The sequence below is a fragment of the Arachis ipaensis genome, chromosome B06 (assembly GCF_000816755.2).
Source record: "Arachis ipaensis cultivar K30076 chromosome B06, Araip1.1, whole genome shotgun sequence".
Taxonomy (NCBI): Eukaryota; Viridiplantae; Streptophyta; class Magnoliopsida; order Fabales; family Fabaceae; genus Arachis; species Arachis ipaensis.
In genome coordinates this window covers 105,498,913-105,508,968 of record NC_029790.2, presented here as the reverse complement: position 1 = coordinate 105,508,968, position 10,056 = coordinate 105,498,913, and positions in this window count along the sequence as shown.

Sequence of the window (10,056 nt, the reverse complement as noted above, 5' to 3'; positions counted from 1 at the left end):
TGGCATATAAAATGGATTGAGATTATCTATATTTATTTTATTTATTTTGAATTTGACTCCCCACTCTTCCTCCTTTGTCCCAAATAGTAGAAATAAAAAGGGTACTAATTCTCACCCCTCTTTGGTCAGGGAAAACTAATGAATAAGCGACGTAACAATGCACTGCATGACAATAATTAAGATAAAATGGAATGAAAGTTACTTATAGTTTAACACAATATGATATTTTTGTTCATTTTCATGTGCTACGAAATGGTGTTGTAAATAACTCATATTATTGATGGTTTTGTCGGAGATGACATAGGAGTTGTTGTGCATTTATCGTTTTTAGCTTAGTAATACTTTGCTCCACTTGTGTGTTGAGCTCTTACTTTCAAAAAAAAAATGATATTTTGCTGGGTTACCAAATCTACATACTGAGTACATTATATTTTGAATAGACACGATATTTGTTCGACATGTGTATTTTTTATGTTCAATCATGTCTTAATAAAAAAATAAATTTTTTTTATTCGAATACGCTTAAACATATCTAAATACCATCATGTATTAATGTGTCCAACTTTATTCTTAATATGTATTCTTAAAATAAGTTTAAAAATAGTATATATTATTATTTATTAAAACAAAAAATATTTTAAATATTTTATATAATTAAAAAAATAAAAAAATAAAAAAATTAATTTTATTCTATATTGTGTCATATCATATCTCGTATTCGATCTGTATCTGTGTGTCAGTATCTGTACATTATAGTTAATACATAAATAAATTTGATTTCAAAATTCAAAGGAATAGACTAAGTCCATATGAGAAATTTTTTGAATTTATGATTCAATCATTATTTTATCAAGATATATAAATTTAAATAAAAAATCTTATTTTTGAACTGAAAAATCAATCACTATTCACTCCTATATATATTATTTATTATGATTCGTATTTTTCAATTTAATTTGGTGACGGTGTAAATTTATATTACTCGCTCGCATTAGTATATACTTTTTTCGTTTTAAGATATTCGTCTCAAAACAAAAGAAAACAAAATTGAAATGATTATCCATTTTTTACATCAAAATGACATTACTTTTTTGAATTAAATTTGTAATTTATTACATTTTTAATATGAATATTTTCCTTTTATTTTGCACAATTATTTATTTATTTTAAAACAAAGGGACTATATGAGCAATGATAACTGGGAGGATAACATGTGTTCACTATTTTGGGTTAGAGAGAGAAAAAATATGAAGAATATACAACTTTACTACTGATTCAAATGTTGCACACAACAGAAGTCATCATATTGGTCAGTTACATTTGATGATTTGATGAGATGAAGAAACCAACCATAAGGGGATGAGGCAGCTCAGCAGCACCTCACCAAACGCATGAGGGGGCTTCCTCTTAAGAAGCATACACACTCTCAAGTAAAGCTGAATTTTAGGATACTCATGATTATTATGGACGTTTTAATTTTAGTATTGTGAAGATAATTAATGATGTTTTGGAGCATTATTGGAGTATGTGTGTTCAACTAGGATGTAAAATACACAAATCCAACCATCAGATTTGTTATTTAAAATATAAATTAGATTCTTAAATTTATATATTTGAATTTTTAAAAATTTCTAATGCATAAATTTGACATTTAAATTTGTGTACTTTATCTAAATTAGACCTTATATTTTANAATTATTTAATTACTTTTGGAGCTAAATCATCATCGTTTTGATCGTTTGAGAATTGAGAGTTGAATTAATTATTTAATCATCAAGGAAGAACAGAATGAAGTTGGTTATTTTTGTTTTCCACAGAGGTAAATTTTGCCAAAATAACAAACAAAAGGGTATACGTAATGATGCATGTTTTTACTTGTTTGACCGTGGAAGAGATTTTATTGCAGCTTCTGCGGGAGACACCAGCACCATATGTTTCCCCTTTCTTCATTTTACTTAAATTGGCCTCTTGTAAACCCTAACACGCATTTCTTGTTTTTGCGTTCTGTTTGGCTGAACCATTTTCCCAACCCCATCACCCTCAAAGATTCCTTCTATTTCTTTGCAAATTACCAAATTATCACACGTGACATGTCACTCATTTAATTTCCTACCATATCAAGCTTTTCCTTGCCTCATCACACTCCAATATCCCACCATATAAATTCCTTGTAATGTTGCATTTGAACAACACTTTGTTATAGGAATTTTTTCTGAAGTAAAATTTTAAAAAAAATTAATTCTTAAAAAAATTCATATTTATTTTCCAAAATCCAATTATTTTTATTTACAAAAAGTTCATCAAAAATCTCAGCATGTTGGACGAAGTTTGACTAATCCTTCAGCAAACTTCACATAATATGTGAAGTTCGTCTAACCTTAAACTTTACCACGGCTGTCCAATTAAACCTACGTTATAAATAAAAAAATAATATATTTTATAAATAAAAATATCATCTAACACTTGAATTTAAGTTAATTTAGAATTCGTAATCTTATTTTGTGTCTATTAATGTAGTTCATGAAAATAATTTCTTTCTCCGACTATAAAATTCAGTAATTTGTTACTATGACTACAAATAGGTTTGCATTATATTTTGGTTTTTCTAAAATTTTTCTGTTTAGCATAATTATTTTTAGTAAATTGGATGAATTGATTTATAATACATTATGTAAGTTAGGGTTATAATGTCTTGATGTAATAAATTGGGGCAATCGATTTATATAATACATTAGGTAATTTGGGTTTTTAATTTGTCTCTCTTTGATTATCATAATTGAATATCTGAACCATGAAAATTTTTTAGCTTAACAAAATAAGGGTTAAATTATATAATGTATATATTTTTTTTTTGTTAAATTGTTTTTTAATTTAGATGGAGCATTCCTTTAGACTGAGCATTTCTTTTCGATTAATTGAAGTTTTGTTGGTGGGTTGTTCATGCAATTATTGTATTTCGTATAAGATTGGTAGTTCTCTCTAATTATACTTAAATTTTTAAAATTTTATGTTAGACTTATTATTTTTAGCATAGATTTATAGGACAAAAATAAAAGAAAAATGGCGCTCCTTCTCAACCTTTTGTTTGTTGGAAATTGCAGAATAATAAAAAGATGCACATTAGAATAGTGATAGAAATAGATGTTTGATTAATTGTTTGTTTGTTTGAAATTGTAATTGCAATTATTCAATTGATAAAAAACAAGAATACTGTTTGATAAAAACCTCTAATTTAAGAAAAATTCTGCTGAATAAATCTTCGTGAAAAAATTTAAAAATAAGGACTACTCAATGATGTTTATGTTGTTATTGAAATAATTGTTTAGTTTTTAAACAATAAAAATAATTAATTATTTTAAGTCATAGTTTAAAATCGTAATTATAGATCCTTTTAGAGTCATATTTTATAAAACTGTATAACTATAAATTCTTTTAGGTCTTGTTTTACATTATGACTAATTGACTATTGATTTTTTATATCATATATAAAAAAATGTGACTATAAACCTCTTTTAAGTCACACTTTAAAAGTATAATTATAGATTGTTTTAGGTCACGATTTAAAGTTGTGACTATAAATTCTTTTAGGTCACGCCTTAAAATTATGATCATAGACTTTTTTTGCTTAAATTTTAAAATTATGTCTACTCATATTTTAAAACTGTAACGAAAGACTTTTTTAAATCATAATTTAAAATTGTGACCATAAATATTTTAAGTTACAATTTTTAAAAAATTGTGACTCTCATAGACATTTTTAAGTCATGAATTTAAACTTAATATAAAAAAATATAACTTAAAATCTAAAATAATTTTATTAAAAAAAAATCACCCTTCAAAATCTTAATCATAAACATCTAGGATCACATTTTTAAAATAAATAGAGATGACTATACCTTTTTTTTTTTAAGTTATAGTCCAAATCCTGACTATAGAAAATTTTAGGTCAATGTTTTTAGATGCGAATAAAAAGAGATGTGATTATAGCGATTGTATCTACCCCATTTCATGTGATTCTTGATAACAATAAAGAATTATATTTTTTATCAGTTTCTCACACACACATACATATATATATATATTGGGATGGATATACACTAAATTAAACTTTGTACATCCAAAATAACAAATAACAAAATTAATTTATTAACTAAATAATATGTATCACTTCTTCTCCTCGTATCTAACTATATTTTAATTTCATATGTTTGTGTTTATATATAATTTTTTTTTCTTTCTCGGATGATTATTTTTGTAGTAGTTTTTTTATTATTTTACATATGTTCATAATATATCCAAAATAATAAGATAACACATAAACTATTTTTGATATGCATCCAAAATTTATTTGATTTGTGCTTATATTTTTCTTAACAAAAATTTTTTTAACACATTCAAAATTTGTCCAAATCCGTATTTCTGGTGTTTTAATATAAATGATTTTATAACACATCTAAAATTATAAAATTGCATACTAAATAATTTCTTAACACATCCGAAACTCATCTAAAAATAATTATGTTCATTACTCTTATTTATTAGAACTAAAAAAATTATATATACCAGTCTTAAAACAAAAAAAAATTAATTTTGATAGTATTATTTTAATTTTAGTTTGGTTAGAGTTTAATTTTGTTTTTTTTTATTTTGTTAGGTTTAAATTTAAATATTTTAACTTTAAAGTTACAATAACAACAATGTTCGGAAACCAAGAGGGTACCAGCAAAAAATCAGCTAAATGTCTCTGGGTGAATCCAAAACCTCTACGTGGATGGTCTTTATGCTAGGCATTAGGATGTTTCTTTTCTTTGTAAATTGGATGGTTCTGAATCTATTTTCTGATTTATCATGTTTTAGGCATTTGGAGAGAAAAGAGAGTGAAGAGACGGAAGCTAATTGAATCAGTTTTCGTGATTCATGTTGCAATGATACTGAACGTATCTCCTCCTAATTTGAATGTAGTGAAACATTTAATAACCAATATTTTAAATCATAAATAAATAAAACTAATTACTATATTTATAATTAATTAAGTTGTTCCATTCTTGGTTGATTTGGAGTTGATTTCATATACTTTTCCTTACAATAAATAATAATTTATTAAAAGATGAATGATGATAGTTACTTGCACCGCAAAATTAAATGGGTTTCATATATCTATATAACACAACAAACAATAATGTCAAAGATGAAGGACGTTACCAAGTTAATCATATATGTACGTGCCTTTGGTGTGAACATAATACGTACGTACACCAAACATTTTTCGTCCTGCCCAAGATTCAGTTTAATTTGTCGTATGCTTTGAATATTTATATCTCTTCCACTAAGCAAATGTGAGCCCCCTTGTTTGTCACTCATAACTCAAGCATTAAATTTTCGCTGGAACCTTGGCTTTTATGTGTATACGGACTTAAGGTATATGCATAATCATGGCAAAAAATAAAATTCAAAAAACAAAATCTTTCTATAAATCCCTCTATGTTGGTTGGAGAAATTAAACACACATATTCGTTATGAAATCTTTCTATAGAAAAATATCAATTTGAAATCCACGTTTTCCTGGACCAAGATGATGATAAAATGTACTACTAGCAAGTTGGTATAACTTATATAGTAACTGGTTTTTTCGAAAGCATATTGATCTATGTTTCTTTATATATAGTTAAAGGTCACAAGATTAAATTATATTTTTTATTCCAAATTTAACCTAAACTTTTAATTTAAAAAAAAAATGATATCTTCATTAAAAAACAATATATAAAAAAATGTCATAAAAAGATCTATCTATACGTAAAGCACTGCAAAATTAGTAATGGCGTTATAGTGAATTAGTAATAATTATGTTATAATTGATCTACTATTGCCAAATAAAAGCAAACAAATTTAATTGGGGGGTATAAATTATTCTAAATTAAGGAAGCGGGAGAGAGTAGGCCAGTAGGGTCAATTAATAAGATAATTGATCAAAGTGGGTAATTAAGCTTGGTGCATATTGATGATGATTACGTTCATCAGCTGCAAGAAGCAAGATATAGAGTGAAAAAGAAAGTTGAGAGGGTGATAACATATAGTCTGATAGAAAGATCTTGTTTCCAATGGTTTGGATCCCAGATACAGGAGAGAGAGGGAGTGAGAGGAATCCAATTTCGGCTATTTTTTGTTAGATGTCGAGCGAGATGGCTTTGGTATCATATTTTGTTATTGAATTGTACGGTATTTTTTAAAATTCTAGAGACAGGACATTTGTAAAATATACTATAATAGTAAGATTTTTTTTCAAACATTTGAGGATATGAGTTCTGTACGTGAAAATTTATGGGATGTTATTCCTTTTGCAATAAGATATGAGAAATTTAAGAGTGTACTTTGTCAATATATGTGTCAATAATTAAGTATTAAAAAGAGTTATAACTATTGTTTATTGACAACCTGTATTATTATTCAGTGGTTTCGTTCAATTTCAAATAATATATGTGGCTGACGAAACAAGTCTGCAAAGAATGTTTTTGATCTATCAGCAAATACGGAGACAAGTGTCAGTTATTGAGTTATATGTTGAGTTTGAAGAATTAGTTGACGTTCATTTACTAGAGTCTAACATCGATTGGACAGTTTATAACACTGAAAGTGAATAGGAATTTGAGTGCATTTATTGTATTATTGGTCTAATTGAAGATGGAGATGATGATGATATAATAGTTAAGCCTAACGTTGCAAATGTGACAAACGCACTAGCGAACCAACATCTATATGGAGACCTTCTTTCATGCACACTTTGGATTCAAAAGTTTTGAATGCACTAGAATTTTCTGAGTCAATGCAGGTAAGCAGTCTTTTTTCTTATTATTAGTATTATAATAATAATAATTAGCATCTATTATTATTATTATTATTGTTGTTGTTGTTGTTGTTGTTGTTGTTGTTGAATCGTATAGTAATAGTCAGATCTATTTTTTTGTTATCATTAGTGTAGACCTTATTGTTGTTGTTATGGACAATAAATTTGTCGTCGACATAGAATTCAATTCTAGAGAGACTGTAATTGTAACAATTAAAAATTATACTATTTATAGGGTGTGAATTATTGAGTATGTGAATTTGAGCCAATCACATTTTATGTCAAGTGTGTACAATACAGAACAAGTTATTATTGGCTTATCAGAGCTAGTTTTATTAAGAAAAAATTTTATTGGGTTATAAGACAGTACAATGGTAGTCACACATGTACAAAAACTATGATTTCTCAAGATCATACCAAGATGAACTCAGACATGATTGCAGATGTAATACAGTCATTGTTAAAGCTGATCCATCTTTAAAGGTAAAATATGTGATTGCTGAAGTACAACTGAAATTCAATAATATGATAAGTTACCTATCACAAAGCATGGCTAGCTAAACAAAAGGCAATTGAAAAAATCTTTAGTGGTTGGAAAGCTTCTTATAAAGCTTTGCTGTTGTGGTTTGAAGCAATGGTACAAAGAGCCATCAGTAGCAGTCGAGATCAAAATTACACCAGCATATCGACGGGATGGGTGGTCCAAGACATTAGAATACTGACACAGGTGTTTTAGAGCTTTTATCCTTATATTAGAGCATTTAGGAGCTACAAACCAATCGTAGAGCGAGGTAGACGACACACATCTGCATGAAAAATACAAAGAAGCTCTATTAGTTGTAGTTTCTTAGAACGGCAATGGCCATATTGTGCCCATTGTATTTGTCTTTGTTGAGGGTGAGACTTTTTTAACGCATGGCACTTCTTCCTTACTCATTTGCACACACATGTGGTAACTCGGGATGGTATTGCACTTAGCTCTTATCGACACGACTCTATTAGCTTAGCAATAACACGTAGTAATGGATCATGGGAGCCTCCGAGAACTATCCACATGCTTTGCGTTAGCCACATAGCATGAAACTTCATGAGAAGGTTCCAGGCGCCGTATTTGCAAAAGCTTTAGTCAATATGGGTACATATGTTACAGTGATATAACGATGTTAGCATTATGCGGTGATACTTATTATTTTTGTTTTGTTGCTTTTTTATAGGTTATTCTAGGATTGTGCATGAATTTTATATGTAGTACGCAAGATTATGTGAGTTGGCAAGGCTTATACTCATTGGCTCAATTGGATCCCTTGATAACAATATGCTTTGACGTTTGATAGTGGTTATCGATGGATCATATGACCACAAACCTAGTAGAGTGCATCAATAGAGTATCGAAGGGGTATGCAATCTTCCTATCACATTACTTGTCAAGACAACTTTTACAGACTAAATAAGTTATTCACTAGAAAAATGGTAGAGGTTGAGGCTCGAAGGAATGCAGGACATGTATTCTCTGAATATGCGACCAATAAACATCAATCAAATCAGCAGGCAACCAGGAATATACAAGTTAACTTATTTGGTAGGCAGAATGAGATTTTTAAGGTGCGTGAGATGTCCAGTAGTATAGTGTATACAGTGAGTCTCCAATCAATAACATTGTGATTGCGGTGAATTTCATACAAATGGAATTCCATGTTGCCATGTCTTTACATGTTGTGTGAACCGACACCTTAATTGGCAACAATATGTTCATGAGATAATAGGATAGATGAGATCAGAAAGGTGTATAGAGCACGATTTAAGCCATTGAAAAATCCAACAATATAGTTGGTGTACCAAAGACTAAAATACATACCTAATCCGCACTTAAAGCAAGTGTCCAAAGGTCGTCCCAAAATAACTCGCTTTTTGAATGAAATGCATATATGCGTGGTTCTAGGTCTTGCAGGCTTTGTCGAGGTGAGGTTCATAGTTGAAGTAAATGCCCTCATTGTGCCGGATCAAGTGCTGGTGGCTGTGCACCTAATTTTTAATAAATTTAGTGTTTATTTACTTGTTGTATTGGATTATGTATTACATTATGAATTGGATTAGGTACTACATTATGAAATGAATTAAATGCTACTTTATGAATTGTGTTGTGTACTAGATTTATAAAAATTTAGTAAAGTTCCAATTCTTCTTGCATGATATGGACTTATAAAAATTTATAAAATTTACAATAAGTCTTTCAATAATAGCTGAACAACAAGTATAAAAATTATTTGCTAAATGTCTTTTTCATAAATTTAGTACATTTTTTAACTGTCTTTTTTTATTGTGAAAGAAATATAGCTACTGATGCTTCTGTGTGTGAGGTCAATCCTCAAATAATACCCCTTTATGAACATCTGGAGTTTGGAAACTTTTTGTACCTTTTATCCTTTCTGCACTTTTTGCATCACCTATACGACAACAACAACCACAATAATAAATACAATAATCCAGTAGAACCAACCTTAACAATAATAAATACACTAATCCAGCAAAACCAACATTAACAATAATAATAAATACACTATTATTTGCATCGTCATCACCAATGCTCTCATCGTCACTGTCGTCCTAGCTATCCTTATCATCCTCAGCCATTAGCAAGCATCACTACGACCAATCCCTCTAGTGACACTCTGGATCAAATCAATTCATCTCTAGTAAACAGACATTCTCGTCTTAGAGAGTGGAAAGGGACTACGACATTGTAGTCTGAAATCCATAGTTAACTGACCAGGAATAATTCAAGGCGATTGCCGATTAGACTGTTGCGCCTGCTAAGCAAGTTTAGGAGGTTGCAGTTGAAATTGTTGCACTTGCAGGTGAGAGTTGAAGAACAAATTATTCACCCATTGTAAATTGGATAATTCAAGCACCCGCTAATATAGCTGATGGTTTAAAGGTTGTTCAATTGTGTCCCTCTACTGTGAGATAGAAGGTCGATAATATGCCTGGTAAGATGACATGTGGAATAAGTATAAATTGGGGAATAAATGAGTCTAAAATAAAGAGCCAGACTCAGTGTATAGTTGTGTGTATGGGTATGGCTATGGGTATAGACGCAAAAAAAGTTGTGACTATAAGTATGAGTGTAAAAAAGAAGGGGCGAATCATCTTCTACTTTTGTTCTTTTTGAAAAACAAATTATATTTTATAATATATATATATATATTTGATATATA